This window comes from Delphinus delphis, chromosome 5, assembly GCF_949987515.2.
Source record: "Delphinus delphis chromosome 5, mDelDel1.2, whole genome shotgun sequence".
NCBI classification, from domain to species: domain Eukaryota; kingdom Metazoa; phylum Chordata; class Mammalia; order Artiodactyla; family Delphinidae; genus Delphinus; species Delphinus delphis.
In genome coordinates, this window is record NC_082687.1 from 60,253,710 (window position 1) to 60,269,363 (window position 15,654).

General features: G+C 36.1%; 1 non-coding gene across 1 annotated transcript; it reads right to left on the reverse strand.

The window, feature by feature from the left end:
• Positions 1-562: 562 nt before the first annotated feature.
• On the reverse strand, positions 563-692 carry LOC132426415 (small nucleolar RNA SNORA70). The gene has a single exon (XR_009519703.1). It is a non-coding gene; the product is annotated as a small nucleolar RNA SNORA70 (small nucleolar RNA).
• Positions 693-15,654: the final 14,962 nt, after the last annotated feature.

Genomic DNA, 15,654 nt, shown 5'->3' on the forward strand with positions numbered 1-15,654 from the left:
CCTTACAAAAACCTATCATATACTTGATTACAAAGATACTCGTATTTAGTTCCAAAAGGGTAGATATTTTATGTTATAATGTGATGAAACTTAAAAATCAAAAATAGAAACATGATCAAAGGAGATATATACTTTTTTTTTTCCCACAGGAAAGTAGGATTTATTGGTGGACATGAGTAAGGAGGGGGCAGCACCAAGGCTCTCATGAGTGCAGGGCCCGCCATTTGTCTAGAGGGCCACAATTAAGGATGTAGTTGACCCCACAGCCTTCCAAGATGAACTGCTTTTCTGCCATCATGTTTTCAAATTCATCCGCATTAAACTTAGTAAATGCCCGCTTCCTGGAGATGTGGATCTTCTGATGGCCAGGGAACTTGAACTTGGCCCTATAGAGGGCCTCAATCACATGCTCCTTGTTCTGCAGCTTAGTGCTGATGGACATTATGACTTGGCCAATGTGGACCCTGGCCACTGTGTCCTGGGGCTTTCCAAAGGCACCGGGCATACCTGTCTGGAGCCTAGATTGGGAACAGCATGCCAGTCATGAATGTCCACTGGAAAGGGCTGTCTCTAAGGTCCTATGGGGCAACCCATGCAGGTAACAGGCTGCATACACTACCGAGGAGGCTGCTGTTTGCAGCCATTGCACACTGGGCCCCCATGGGGAGAGATTTATACTTTTAAAAATTAAGATTCTCCAAAATAACCACAGGATACTAGATAATATTAAATAATCTCTAGTAAGTAAATGCAAAAGAAAATGATTGCAAATAAACCAGAAAATAATGAAAAGCAGAGCAATTCAGTAAACCTATGGGAATCAAGCAAGAATATATTTAGACAAATAATTATTACTGCATACATATTTATTATAAAAATCAGATTAAATAAATTAAATATTTAATAAATTGACACTAAAATTAAACCACAGAATTGGGAAATTAAATTATTACTAATGAAATATGACAAAAGGGAAAATAATAGAACTGAAAAATAAAATTCTTTTTTTAAAAAAGAACAATGAGGGCTTCCCTGGTGGCGCAGTGGTTGAGAGTCCGCCTGCCGATGCAGGGGACACGGGTTCGTGCCCCGGTCCGGGAAGATCCCACATGTCGTGGAGTGGCTGGGCCCGTGAGCCATGGCCGCTGAGCCTGTGGGTCCGGAGCCTGTGCTCCGCAACGGGAGAGGCCACAACAGTGAGAGGCCTGCATACTGCAAAAAAAAAAAAAAAAAAGAACAATGAATCTTTCGTAGCTTAATTTATGTAAAAAAGAGAGAGATAAAATTTACAGCAATTTCTGTTATTGTTTAAGGCTCTGTTAATTTCCTATTCATAATCATTCTGCCCATTTTGTTGCTTATAAAACAAATTATTTTTTACTGCCCTGCAGGTGATCAAGGTCTTCAGGAGAACCCAGACGGTCAATTTTGATGTATCTAAATAAACATGGATAAACTAAATCATGCTACAGAGACCTTGCTTTAGTTATGGACATATAGCAAAATTCTCAAAAATAAAAAGAGAGGGAAAGGCAACTCACTGGCTTATGAAAAAAAAAGTTTCTAAAATGAGACACTAGATAGGGGTGTTTTATTTTCTGTCTAAGAATGCTGAAATCTGTATTAAATGCCTGAAAAGTTTCCACCCATTTAGGGAGCCATGAGGGGAGTCAGTAAGATTATTTCTTAAATTAGGGTGCACCCAGCAGCATCAACGTTACCTGGAAATAAGTTAGAAAAACGAAATCTTGACCCACTCCAGCCCAGAGCTACTAAAGTAGAAGCCCTATGCTGTAACAAGCTCTCCAGGTGATTCTGACACAGGTTAAAGTTTGAAAACCACTGCTTTCAAAGGAAAAGCAACATCCTAAAGATGGATGAGGGGAAATATTGAAGATAGTTGGGTCTCAATAATGTTGTTGAGCTGCTTATTTAATGAGACCTGGGACTGTCCTATCTCCAGAATTCTCTCTCCTCCTCTTCCCTTCCCTTCCCTCTCTTCTCCTTTCCTTTCCTTGTATTTCTTTCTCTTATTTTTGTAAAGCAATACAATGAGGTTTAATGCATTGTATGACAGTAAAATTATTAAATCCATGGTTTGGTAAGACCAAAAATACCTTTATAGAGACTCTTGTTTTTGCCAACCAGGAGAGCCAACCACAGAGAAAACTGCTTGGCTTGGCCCCAAGAGATCCAAAAAAGAAAATGATGACTAATAGTAAAACCCTGACTGAGGACACAGAGGTCTATGCACAACTATGAAGCTTTGACACCTTTACACCTTTTTAATTTTTCAACTTATCTTTTTCCTTTGTATCTTCCATTAAAATGTTTTTATCACGTTATATCCATGTCTTTCTTCACAACTAGGTACATAGTTATTAATAAACAGTGTTAAAATTTTAATTTATGTGACATCTCTTGTTGTTTATAGACGTCATTTGATTATCCAGATTTGTTTATTTTACTTGTTGCCTAAAGCATCTTAAACTCATAAATAGAAAAAGAGAAACAAATCTAACAATGAAAAAACTAAAATTATAAGAGAATATGACATGCAGTGCAATCACAATACTTGAGAAAATCTTGAGAAAATTGATTATTTTTCAGCATAATATAAAGTAACAGTTTTACGTGGGAGAAGTTAAAAAAATTGAACAGGCAAATACTAATGAAGAAATCAGAAAGGCAATTAAAACTCCACCTTTAAAAGAAAGACAGAATGCCAATGTTTTCTATTGTTTTGTTTATGTTTCTAAACAAAAAGTAATTTCTTTATTTAGATTATAAAAACAATTGGAACTTAGTATAAACTTAATATTCTAACAAATAAAGATAATCCAAATTTATAGTCACTTGTAAATACAAATAGAACATGCAGAATTATATATGGATCCAGCAATTCATAAAAACAACATAATATGATCAGTCAGCTTTTAATCTAGAAAATTCATTACAAGGGAAAAAAATAAAGAAGGAAAACAAATAATTTAACAATAGATTCTAGCAAGCCAAGTGATAAAAAATATCAGTCATTCATAGTAAAATTCTAAGTAAGATAGAAATAGAAACTAGTTAAACAGGATAGAGTTAATTTTCAAAGCACAGTAGAAAACATTAGACAACATGTTGAAATATTGAAGTCTTTTCTCTTAATTTCAGGAATAAAAGAGGAATGCTTTTCCTCACTGTATAATTCATGATCAGGGAAAATTGATACATATTTTGGAAAGAAATGCCAAGTTTGTATATTTTTTAAATGATAGGATTATAAACTTGAGTCTCCAGTTAGACAGTGAAATAAGTGAGAATTTTTAAGATAGTTGGATAAGAAGATAAACACAAAAAATAGTTTTTCTCTAACTCAAGAAAGAGCTATATACAGATATAAATAAACATACATGCATAAATATATATTCAAAATAGTGATCAAAGATATAAGAACCTGAGGAATAAATGTAATAAGGAATGTATAGGATTTATATGAGGGAAACACCAATTTTTAAGGACATTGAAACTGTAAGAAAAAATAGAGAGTTATACTGTGTTCTTAATGAGAAGATTTAATTTCAAGAAAGAAACAATCCTCCAAAAATAACATGTAAGTATAATGAAATTACATTGACAATACATGAGGATACTTTTCTAGATTCTAATAAGGAAGTCTACAGTTCCATTAAACAAGAAAATACAAGAAAAAAAGAATTATGGAGAACACAGTTTACAAGCTATTGAATTTTTCTATAAAACCATTGTAATTATAACATGATATTATGACAGGAATTGTGAATTAGATCAGTGTAACAGAATACACAGTCCATAAGGTTTAATATAAAAATGTTTACATTTCAATTCAGTGAGGAAAGGAGGTTTATTTATAAATGATCTCATCTTGATTATCCATCTGAAAGCAAAAAATACATTCTCTAATTTTTCATTTCACTCCTATAAATAGATAATTCCCAACATATCAGAGATTTAGATGCAAAAAAAAATATTAAATGACAAGGAAAATACTTGAGAAAACATGAAATGTATATCCCCAAGAAAAAAGAAAACTCATGATCATAAAGGAAAGATACACATATTTAGCAATATGAAAATTTTTTTAAATGGCAAAACATACAGAGTCAAAATGCAAATGATGGGCTACTAAAAATATTTTCAATATTTATGAAGTAAAATTTCGAATCTGATTTTTAGAAGAGATAAAAGAAATAAGGTCTGGAGAAAAATCTGAAAAGAATATGAATAAAAAATTCATCACAAAAGTTAAAATGTGCTCATCTTTAGCATCAGTAAAGAAAATACAAATGTAAATAACATCAGATTGACAAAGGGAATGCCTTCCATTGCTAATGGAAATGTTGGCACTCTCATATGTTGCTGAGCACTTTTTTATTACCATGCTATATTTGGAAAAATACAATATATGCTAACATTTTAAAATATGCATAATCTTTAATTTCATTACATGAAAATTTGAGATGTTAGACTATAGAAATTAATTCACTTTTTATAAATATATATATGTATATTTTGTGCAAATATATGTGTATATATATAAATGTATTGTACAGAACCATCTATATATATATATATATATATATATATAAATGTACAGTACTATTTTTATGGGCCAAAACTGAAAATATTTACTTTCTTGAACAATAGATAACTATTTTGGTGTTATCATGCTGTATTATATAGGATTATTTCATCTTTGTTGCATAATATTTTATAGTTCTTATATAATTTACTCAACCCAACAGTCCTCCAAAATATTATCATTTCAGAGTTCCAGCACAGTAATATCACAAATTTGATTATGGTGTTAACCACTGGATCTTCTATGACTAATAAAATTAGAATGTAATATCCTCATTTTCATCACTTCTATAAATTTAAAATTCCCCCCATAATGTTGATATACAAATTTTTTCTTGACTGAATTAGTGATTATTTTTAATATGAATATACTTCAACTAATTTATATTGAGAATATGTTTAGTACACTTTCAGAGAGTATATTAAGATTAATAAAATATATTTGAGGCAATGAAAATATTTTCTGAGATTCAAATTTTAGCTATATATTTTTATGAGATTAGTATGAATTTACCATATCAAATAGTTCAGTTGTTTACTACAAATAGTTAATCTAGATTGCTACACAAGTGATTTGGCAAAGTCAAATACATATATTTTAATCTCATTGATACTGTTATACCATTCTGTTAAAAAAAAATTCTCACGCTAAGAATTACTCATGTAAGCATAACTGTATCTCCTTGGATTAGGTTAATAGGGTGTCTGAAATTGTGTATATCAGAAGGCTATTGAGATAATCTCAATATGCTTAAACTTCTGCTAATTTATCCCTTTCATCTCAACATTTTCCAAATAAGCTATGCTCCCACAAATCTCTTGAAAATAACACAGACAAATAAGCAAAAAAACAAATGGAGCTGTTTTATGGTATCAACATTTTGAAGCTGGAAAAGACATTAGAACACATCTCTTTTGAACCTATTACTTTATAAAGTTAAGATACTCAACTGTAGTACCAAGCAAGAAGTCTTCTAAACATAATGGACACCATAAAAATTCTGCTAAGGTTAATTTAAAAAAAGATACATATGAAGTCAAATAGATAATTAACAGGAGAGCTCGGAATCTAAATTATATTTTTCTATTCCAAAGTCCAGTTTGCCTGTTGTTCCTCAAATGAGAATTCATTAAAATGCATGTTCCTAAACTCCTTTACTGGAGACTTCAAATGATTCAGCAAGTTTGTGTACCTGGCTATTAATGTGATCAAGGAAATTTGGGAAGACCTGTACAATAGGGTTACTGTCAATAGACTAAGATAATGCCAAACCTCAAATTTAACATAATGGGTATAAATATTAGATGCATCTACTCTGTAGTAGTCTCTCCTCCACTCATTCTTTTTCTGTAAACGCTAATCAAGTCAGAAATTCCTGCTTTTTCCTTCCCTTCCCTTCCCTTTCCTTCCCTTCCCTTCCCTTCCCTTCCCTTCCATTTTCCTTTCTTTTCTTTTTTTTGACAAGTCAGGGAATACTATGAACAATAGACTTTCTCCTCTGACTGCACTCAGAGTTAATATCCGTATCTCCTCCTATAGGATTCTTAAAACTCCAATTAAAAAACCCACTTCTGCTGCTTAGTAGGTTGGACTCACTTTAATAGGCATATATGAACATTGTATTTAATATATATATGAAATGTTTATTGACCCATAAATATAACAAAACTTGAGTCTATTAAAGTCATAAAGCCTATCAACAAATAATTAAGAAAATATCCAATAAATATACGTTAATTTATCTCTATTTATTAATGAACACTTGTCTGACTTTTTGTGGTACGCGGGCCTCTCACCGTTGTGGCCTCTCCCGTTGCGGAGCACAGGCTCCGGACGCGCAGGCTCAGTGGCCATGGTTCACGGGCCCAGCCGCTCCATGGCATGTGGGATATTCCCGGACCGGGACATGAACCTGTGTCCCCTGCATCGTCAGGGGGACTCTCAAACACTGAGCCACCAGGGAAGCCCTGTTTGACTTTTATTAGCACAGTAAGAAAACCCTGTGTTGTTACTGATATTTATTTTTATTTTTCAGTACAATATCAATATAGGGTAAGGAAATTGTGCAGCCAGAGTGAATTCAAATTTTGCCACAACTGGTAAGGTGCTTGAACTAAATAATCAGGGCAGACAAGAACCAAAGACAACTGACACTAGTGCATATCAACTTCAGATAAGTATTAATAAGGAGTATTTATGGAGTATTTATATGAGCCAGTGTTAATATGACTGTTATATGAACCCACATTTGCCAGGTACAAGAAACAGAGAACACAGTAGTTATAGAGATGGTTGCAATTCAGTGAGAATTGGGTATTAGCATTATAAACACTTGGACTCAATCATACTTCTCATTATGTCGAAGAATTTTTGTTAAAGATAATTAATCTCTGTAGGATCCAAGTGTCTTATCTATAAACAAGGTGAAAAGACATTTGTTTTGAAGATTTACTGTGAAAATTGAACAATATTTTTCTTCTGAGCTAGTGGCCCATAGTTGTGGCTCAAGCTCCAACAGTCTACACAACTCAATCTCAAGCTACAACTGTTCATACATTCTTTTAGAGTCTCAGACTCAACTGTCCCAAACTATTGAACCTATTATATAATGTCTTTTATTGAAAGAGTATCTGTTACAGTTATTAGTACTAATTATCATGAAGATCAGTTAGAATTATCACAAATAATAACTTAGACCACACAAAATGGGGATGACTAATTCAGTAGTGTTAGAAGAAGTTTCAAAGAGAAGATATACAACTTTAGCTATGACAATAAATAATTAATTGTTAAACATTGAGTGGAAACTATGATTCTGGTGGGATGGAGGCAAATGGCTATACAAGCTTCCTCAATTATACTGAATGTTGTCTGTGTCTTATTCTTGGTTGTGTTTATAGAGCTTATCACAGTGCTCAATAGCTTTTGTTTTAAATGTTGTTCATGTGCCTGTGCATGTATGTGAGAGAAAGAGGGAGAGAGGCAGAAACAGAGAGGAAACAATTTAACACTGTTCTTTGATGAGTAGTCACCAAATGATTACTAATTTTTTCCTCCTTATATATTTTAGTTTTTTTCATTCCTTACTTAATTTCTTTCCACATCTTGGTATTCACTATCCCTCATTTTTTTTTTTTTAAACCTCAGTAGCTGCCCTTTCCTACTGTAATCACTAAGTGGATGGATGCCCATGTTAAAGTATAAATTATGACATCATGTTGAATCTCCTGGAGGACCTGGAGAACATCCTGTGCTAAATTCCTAAGGATCTGTTTTGAATAAAGCATAACACTTAGAGATAAATGAAGGATTTATAATATTGAAAAGTTATTTATCCATCTCTACTCTTGATTAATAGCCAAATAGTTTATTGCATGTTATTCAAACAAGCACTTGATATGGCCCTCAACACATAGAAATATAAATCAGTATTCTTATGGCAACTCACATCTACTATAAATATTGAGTTAAAATGAGATGTTTCACAATCTAGCACGTACTTGATCCTCTGAACTGAAAGCTAGAAAATAGAAAATTAATAAACATATATACTTACAACTGCATGGGATTAATATTGACAAATTTCAAACTGGTCTTTCTGAATTAAAAATATGTATATACTTGACATTCAAATGGATTGATTAGTCTCATCATTGTATAAGACTTTCCCTTGTTTTTTCCTAAATTAAAGGTGTAAAAGGAATAAAAGCTCTTAAATATGAAGAAAATAGCTTGGATCAACAAGAAGGGAAGATTTATTAAGAATAGTTGAAAGTTGGTTGGGCTCTCAGGACTCCAGCTCAAGCATGCCTACGATTCATTTTCTTTTTTTTAATTATTATTATTTTTTTACATCTTTATTGGAGTATAATTGCTTTAAAATGGTGCGTTAGTTTCTGCTTTAAAACAAAGTGAATCAATTATACATATGTTCCCATATCTCTTCCCTCTTGCGTCTCCCTCCCTCCCACCCTCCCTATCCCATCCCTCTAGGTGTTCACAAGGCACCAAGCTGATCTCCCTGTGCTCTGCGGCTGCTTCCCACTAGCTATCTACCTTACGTTTGGTAGTGTATATATGTCCATGCCACTCTCTCACTTTGTCACAGCTTACCCTTCCCCCTCCCCATATCCTCAAGTCCATTCTCTAGTAGGTCTGTGTCTTTATTCCTGTCTTACCCCTAGGTTCTTCATGACATTTTTTTTCTTAATTTCCATATATATGTGTTAGCATACGGTATTTGTCTTTCTCTTTCTGACTTACTTCACTCTGTAGGACAGACTCTAGGTCCATCCACCTCATTACAAATAGCTCAATTTCGTTTCTTTTTATGGCTGAGTAATATTCCATTGTATATATGTGCCACATCTTCTTTAGCCATTCATCCGATGATGGACATTTAGGTTGTTTCCATCTCCTGGCTATTATAAATAGAGCTGCAATGAACATTTTGGTACATGACTCTTTTTGAATTATGGTTTTCTCAGGGTATATGCCCAGTAGTGGTATTGCTGAGTCATATGGTAGTTCTATTTGTAGTTTTTTAAGGAAACTCCATACTGTTCTCCATAGTGGCTGTACCAATTCACATTCCCACCAGCAGTGCAAGAGTGTTCCCTTTTCTCCACACCCTCTCCAGCATTTATTGTTTCTAAACTTTTTGATGATGGCCATTCTGACTGGTGTGAGATGATATCTCATTGTAGTTTTGTTTTTTTGTTTGTTTGTTTGTTTTGTGGTACGCGGCCCTCTCACTGTTGTGGCCTCTCCCGTTGCGGAGCACAGGCTCCGGACGCGCAGGCTCAGCGGCCATGGCTCACGGGCCCAGCCCCTCCGCGGCATGTGGGATCTTCCCGGACCGGGGCACAAACCCGTGTCCCCTGCATCGGCAGGCGGACTCTCAACCACTGTGCCACCAGGGAAGCCCCTCTCATTGTAGTTTTGATTTGCATTTCTCTAATGATTAATGATGTTGAGCATTCTTTCATGACAGTCTCTATATCTTCTTTGGAGAAATGTCTATTTAGGTCTTCTGCCCATTTTTGGATTGGGTTGTTTGTTTTTTTGTTATTGAGCTGCATGAGCTGCTTGTAAATTTTGGAACTTAATCCTTTGTCAGTTGCTTCATTTACAAATATTTTCTCCCATTCCGAGGGTTGTCGTTTGGTTTTGTTTATGGTTTCCTTTGCTGTGCAAAAGCTTTGAAGTTTCATGGTGTCCCATTTGTTTATTTTTGTTTTTATTTCCATTGCTCTAGGAAGTGGGTCAAAAATGATCTTGCTGTGATTTATGACATAGAGTGTTCTGCCTATGTTTTCCTCTAAGAGTTTGATAGTTTCTGGCCTTACATTTAGGTCTTTAATCCATTTTGAGTTTATTTTTGTGTATGGTGTTAGGGAGTGATCTAATCTCATACTTTTACATGTACCTGTCTAGTTTTCCCAAAACCACTTATTGAAGAGGCTGTCCATTCTCCACTGTACATTCCTGCCTCCTTTATGAAAGATAAGGTGACCATATGTGCATGGGTTTATCTCTGGGCTTTCTATCCTGTTCCATTGATCTATATTTCTGTTTTTGTGCCAGTACCATACTGTCTTGATTACTGTAGCTTTGTAATATAGTCTGAAGTCAGGGAGCCTGATTCCTCCAGCTCCATTTTTCTTTCTCAAGATTGCTTTGGCTATTCAGGGTCTTTTGTGTTTCCATACAAATTGTGAAATTTTTTGTTCTAGTTCTGTGAAAAATGCCAGTGGTAGTTTGATAGGGACTGCATTGAATCTGTAGATTGCTTTGGGTAGTAGAGTCATTTTCACAATGTTGATTCTTCCAATCCAAGAACATGGTCTATCTCTCCATCTATTTGTATCATCTTTAATTTCTTTCATCAGTGTCTTATAATTTTCTGCATATAGGTCTTTTGTCTCCTTAGGTAGGTTCATTCCTAGATATTTTATTCTTTTTGTTGCAGTGGTAAATGGGAGTGTTTTCTTGATTTCACTTTCAGATTTTTCATCATTAGTATATAAGAATGCCAGAGATTTCTGTGCATTAATTTTGTATCCTGCTACTTCACCAGATTCATTAATTAGCTCTAGTAGTTTTCTGGTAGCATCTTTAGGATTCTCTATGTATAGTATCATGTCATGTGCAAACAGTGACTGTCAAGCATGCCTACTGTTAATTTCAAATCAGAGGCTCTGAACTACCATGGTTGATGGTACTGATATATCTTCAACTATAAAAAAGAATAGATTATTTTAAATTTTATGTATCTCTATCTCCATGTCTATATCCTCTATCTATTTATGAAAGGGTAAAGGGACTGTTTCATCACATACAATTTTTACTAAGATTTTTTTCTTCTTCTGGCTTATTTCCAATTGTGGGTATCAGATGACCTTTTCTGAATTGAGCAGATGGCTTAGCCTAGGAAGTCTCCACAACCTGAGGCAGCCTGTGGACATTCTTTGGAAGCCTATTGTATGTCTTCCCGTTTAATTTATATAAAAAGATTTATGTTAGTTTTCTCAATTTGCTTTCTGCAGTAAAACCTATGTTGCTTCTTTTCACTGTGTCAATTTAGCTAAGCTAGAGCCATGTTTCACGATTTTCTTCACTGCATGGTGTCAAGTTAGATTGGCCATAAGAGAAGTTTGTGTGGAAGGAGAAGTAGCCCTATGTTTTTTTGTTTGTTTGTTTTTGTTTTTTTGCGGTACGCGGGCCTCTCACTGTTGTGGCCTCTCCTGTTGCGGCCTCTCCCGTTGTGGAGCACAGGCTCCGGACGCGCAGGTTCAGTGGCCGTGGCTCACCGGCCCAGCCATTCCGCGACATGTGGGATATTCCTGGACCAGGGCACGAATCCGTGTCCCCTGCATTCGCAGGCGGACTCTCAACCACTGCGTCACCAGGGAAGCCCGGCCCTATTTTTTATGCTCTCAAGTTTGGTGCAGGGCCAGGTGCTATTGCTGCTTCCACATATCCTCACTCATATGTGGGCTCAATAGTTGTTTGGGAACAGCAATCCTACTTGCAGTCTGTTCTGCTCCCACTGGATCTTCTCCTTCAGCTTTGAATCATGGGCCAGCGGTGTGCAGATCCACAGTGAAGAGCTGCAGGCTATCCTGCAGGTGGCCCTTATCATAAAGGCTGGAGGTGGTAAGAGACAGATATGGCTTCCAGTTAGTCCTTGTTTTCCCCTGCTATACATCTTTCCTTTTCAACCCCTATAGACCTGAATTCAGTCCTAAAACTAGATGCAGAGCCATAGCCAGTAGACTACTGAACTAGCTCCCACAAATGCGTAAGGTCTAATTCTGGTAAAATATTCCTTTTTATATATCACTGAATGCTTTTCTTATCAAATCTTAGCTAATATAAAAGCTTTTATATCAGGGTGTTTGGCTACCAGTCACACAAAGACATTTGTTTTTCTCTCATCTGTATTAAAATATGGAATATTTCATGATCCAACTTTACATTACAGCTAGATGCCTAAATAAAATGAAAGAATGCAGGGCTTCCCGGGTGGCGCTAGTGGTTGAGAGTTCGCCTGCTGATGCAGGGGACACGGGTTCGTGCCCCAGTCCGGGAGGATCCCACATGCCGCAGAGCGGCTGGGCCCGTGAGCCATGGCCGCTAAGCCTGTGCGTCCGGAGCCTGTGCTCCGCAAGGAGCCTGTGCTCCACAACGGGAGAGGCCACAATAGTGAGAGGCCCGCGTACCGCAAAAAAAAAAAAAAAAAAAGACAATGCAGATACTGAGAGGATCTCTCTTTTTTTTTTTTCTCCTGTGCTGAGGGATACTCCCTCAAAGCTATGTAAAGAGGATTATCCTCTCTTGGAGAAGCAATCCAGATACACACCAGGACCACACCTTTGGAAAAGCTTAGGAAGAAGCACTCTCCACAGAACATGGCAGAATATTGATTTGTTTTTGTGGAACGTAAATCTCATTGGATCATACTACTCTATATTATTAAGGAAACAATTTTTACTTTCTCATGGGAGAAAACTTTGTTATTCGGGTTCTCAGAGGGTTTTGCACAGCAAAAGAGACAGAGTATTGGGTTGACATTCTGTCAGCACTTTTGTTGTTGATTATTCCAGGCTGAGTCATGAAACTGCTATTGTATAGATGACTCTCTCCCCACCCTTAGTCCACCTTGATGGGTCTATCAAGTAACTCAAGGAGTTGTCACATAACAGAACAGCTGCTAGTCCATGAATGCCTTTGTAGGAATTAGGAAAGACATCTCTCCATGCCAGAGAACACCTACATGATGGCTTTGCATGTCTGTTTGTTTAACGTTCAGTGATAATCTTGAAGATATTTACCATCTTCCATAACAAAGAAGCTCTTTGTTGGGCTTCAGAGTGCCCATCATTTGGAAACACTTTCTAATATTAATGTACAGTAAGTCCCCTACATACGAAACTTCAAGTTGTGAACTTTCAAAGATGTGAACATGCACTGTTCATCCAATCTATAGACCAGAGAGTTATAGCTACTTTCAAGAAATATTATTTACATCACTCTTTTCATCAGGCAGTAAAGATGATTGATGAATCAGGAACAACCTTGTGACAATTTTGGAAGGACTATAACATCTACAAGGTCATAAAAAAACATCGCCTTTGCTTGGCCTGTGGTTATGGCCATCCCATGAATGGGGTTTAGAAGAACCTTTGCCCCCAGTTTGTTCAGAATTTTCATGGATCTGAGAAGGTGGATGAGGAGTCCAAAGAGGTCTTCAGCAACTTAGTGACCCTCAGCAAGAAGCTGGAGTTAGATCTGCAAGAGGATGACTTCACTGAACTCCTTGCTGTGCCACACGAGGAACTTACTAATGAAGACCTGATGGAATTGGAGGCCCAGAGAAAGGATGAAGAGAGGCAAGAGGAAGAAGAAGTGAGTGAGGAACCGAAGAGATTCACAACGCAGGCAGTAACAAGGGGATTTTTCTTTATTGTGGAGGCACTGTTAGTTTTTGAGGCACAGGACCCAAACGTAGAACGGTACATGAAGGTTGCAGCAGCCATTCAGAATGCAATCCAGTGCCACCGTGTCATCTATGATGAGAAGAAATGAGCTACTACCCAGTGACGTTGTTTTTTCAAGAGGGTGGGTAGAATTGAATCCAGCAAGGAACCAGAACCCGTGCCATTAACGGCAGGTGTGAGCAAAATTTCAGTTTCCCCCCATCTTCTATTGCTGATGATCCTTCAGCTCTACCATCTCCCACCTCCTCTCCCTCCTTCAGTCAGTAACTCTTCTTGCCTTTTCACTTGATGCCAGTCCTTGTATGCTAGCTGTTGTACTGCAATACTGTACTTTTCAAGGTACTGAAAGGTACCTCCTCCCATCATGCCCTTTCCTGCCTGCCTCCTTCCCTCCTTCTCTCTCTCCCTTCCTCTCTTTCTTCCTTCTGTCTACCTGTCACTGATTTCTTCCCTCTTCATAAGTTAAAAAAAGCTTAGCCATGATGGACTTTTTTTAATGAAAATTTTTTTCTACTTTTAATCTCAAAGTCTCATGTTTGAACTATCTATATTAGTAAATTTCCTGATTCTATCCAAATCCCTTAATGATGCAATTGGCTTGCTATTGAAATAGAAGATTGTTTAAACCCTCAATATAAAGTACTATAAGATATTATAGATCTAGAAGAGCATACTAATTTATAATTAGTATGATAATTAGTATCTTTCTTTTCAGTAAACTTATTTGTATATTAGTTTCCTCACTTACAAAATGGGGATAAAATTTGAGGACACATTTAAAAAGATACCTAGGAAATTGCCACTATGTAACTTGTGAATGGAAAAGAAATGGTGTAATTATACTGTGGCCTAAAGATAATAAGAGCTTATTTATAGCTTCTACCATTTTTCTGACTGAAATGTAAAAAGTTCTAATCACAGAGGTCTGTTGGTTGACTTGTGAGCAAAGCACTCAGTGATTTAATATTAGCCATTTCTTATTCATTCAGGTTCTTTCTAGTTAACTTTGATTCACAGAAGGCAGGAATTTAATAAATCAATAAATTTTAAGCGTACTTTGTATTTTCCTTTTTTTTTTTTTTTTTTTTTGTGGTACTTGGGCCTCTCACTGTTGTGGCCTCTCCCGTTGCGGAGCACAGGCTCCAGACGCGCAGGCTAAGCGGCCACGGCTCACGGGCCCAGCCGCTCCGCGGCACGTGGAATCCTCCCGGACCAAGGCACGAACCCGCGTCCCCCGCATTGGCAGGTGCACCCCCAACTACTGCGCAACCAGGGAAGTCCCCTTTCATATTTGTAAGCATTTATATTTTCAAAGATAATAGACCTAAAGTATGTTGAAAGATCTTTCTCCTTGAAACTCCAAATTTATCTTAGTGCTTTATCAATATAGTGTATATTAGTAATTTAGTGAAACAGATGAGTCACTTAAACTAGAAAGAACAGATTTTTCAGGATCTCCAAACATATCTCTCAATATGTAACAGTGGAAAAAGTATATGAAAAAATTTTAGAAATAAATTTTGGAGGTAATTCTGATTTGCCTTTGCAACTAACACTTACTTGACATCAGCAATCTACTCTGATACTGAATTAATCTTTCTTTCATTGTATAACTCATTCAATTAATAATATAGAAATGAAATGTGCTTATATCCTGGATCTACTTTCCATTTAGATAGGCCAATGTAATGATGATATCATCCTGAGAAAGATACACACTTTCTTTTCTTTCCATTATTTTCCCTTTAAGTAACTAACAACTTAGCCCATAAGCAGAGACATTGAACTAATTTTCCCCATAGTTAACCCAGGAATATCATTGTCTCCTATCTCCACTGTCAGTAGTTCTCATTAATTACTGTTTAGAAAAGGATTGACTCAGAAACCAATTATTTTAATGGAAAAAATTTTGCCACAGAAAGTCATTTTTCATTTGAGACCTATTCTTCATGTCATGCTCATTATCAAAACATTGGTATTTCTTAAAACTGCTGTGTTAATTTGGTTATGTAAAGATTTCCCATGTTTCAGAGTTGTTGGATT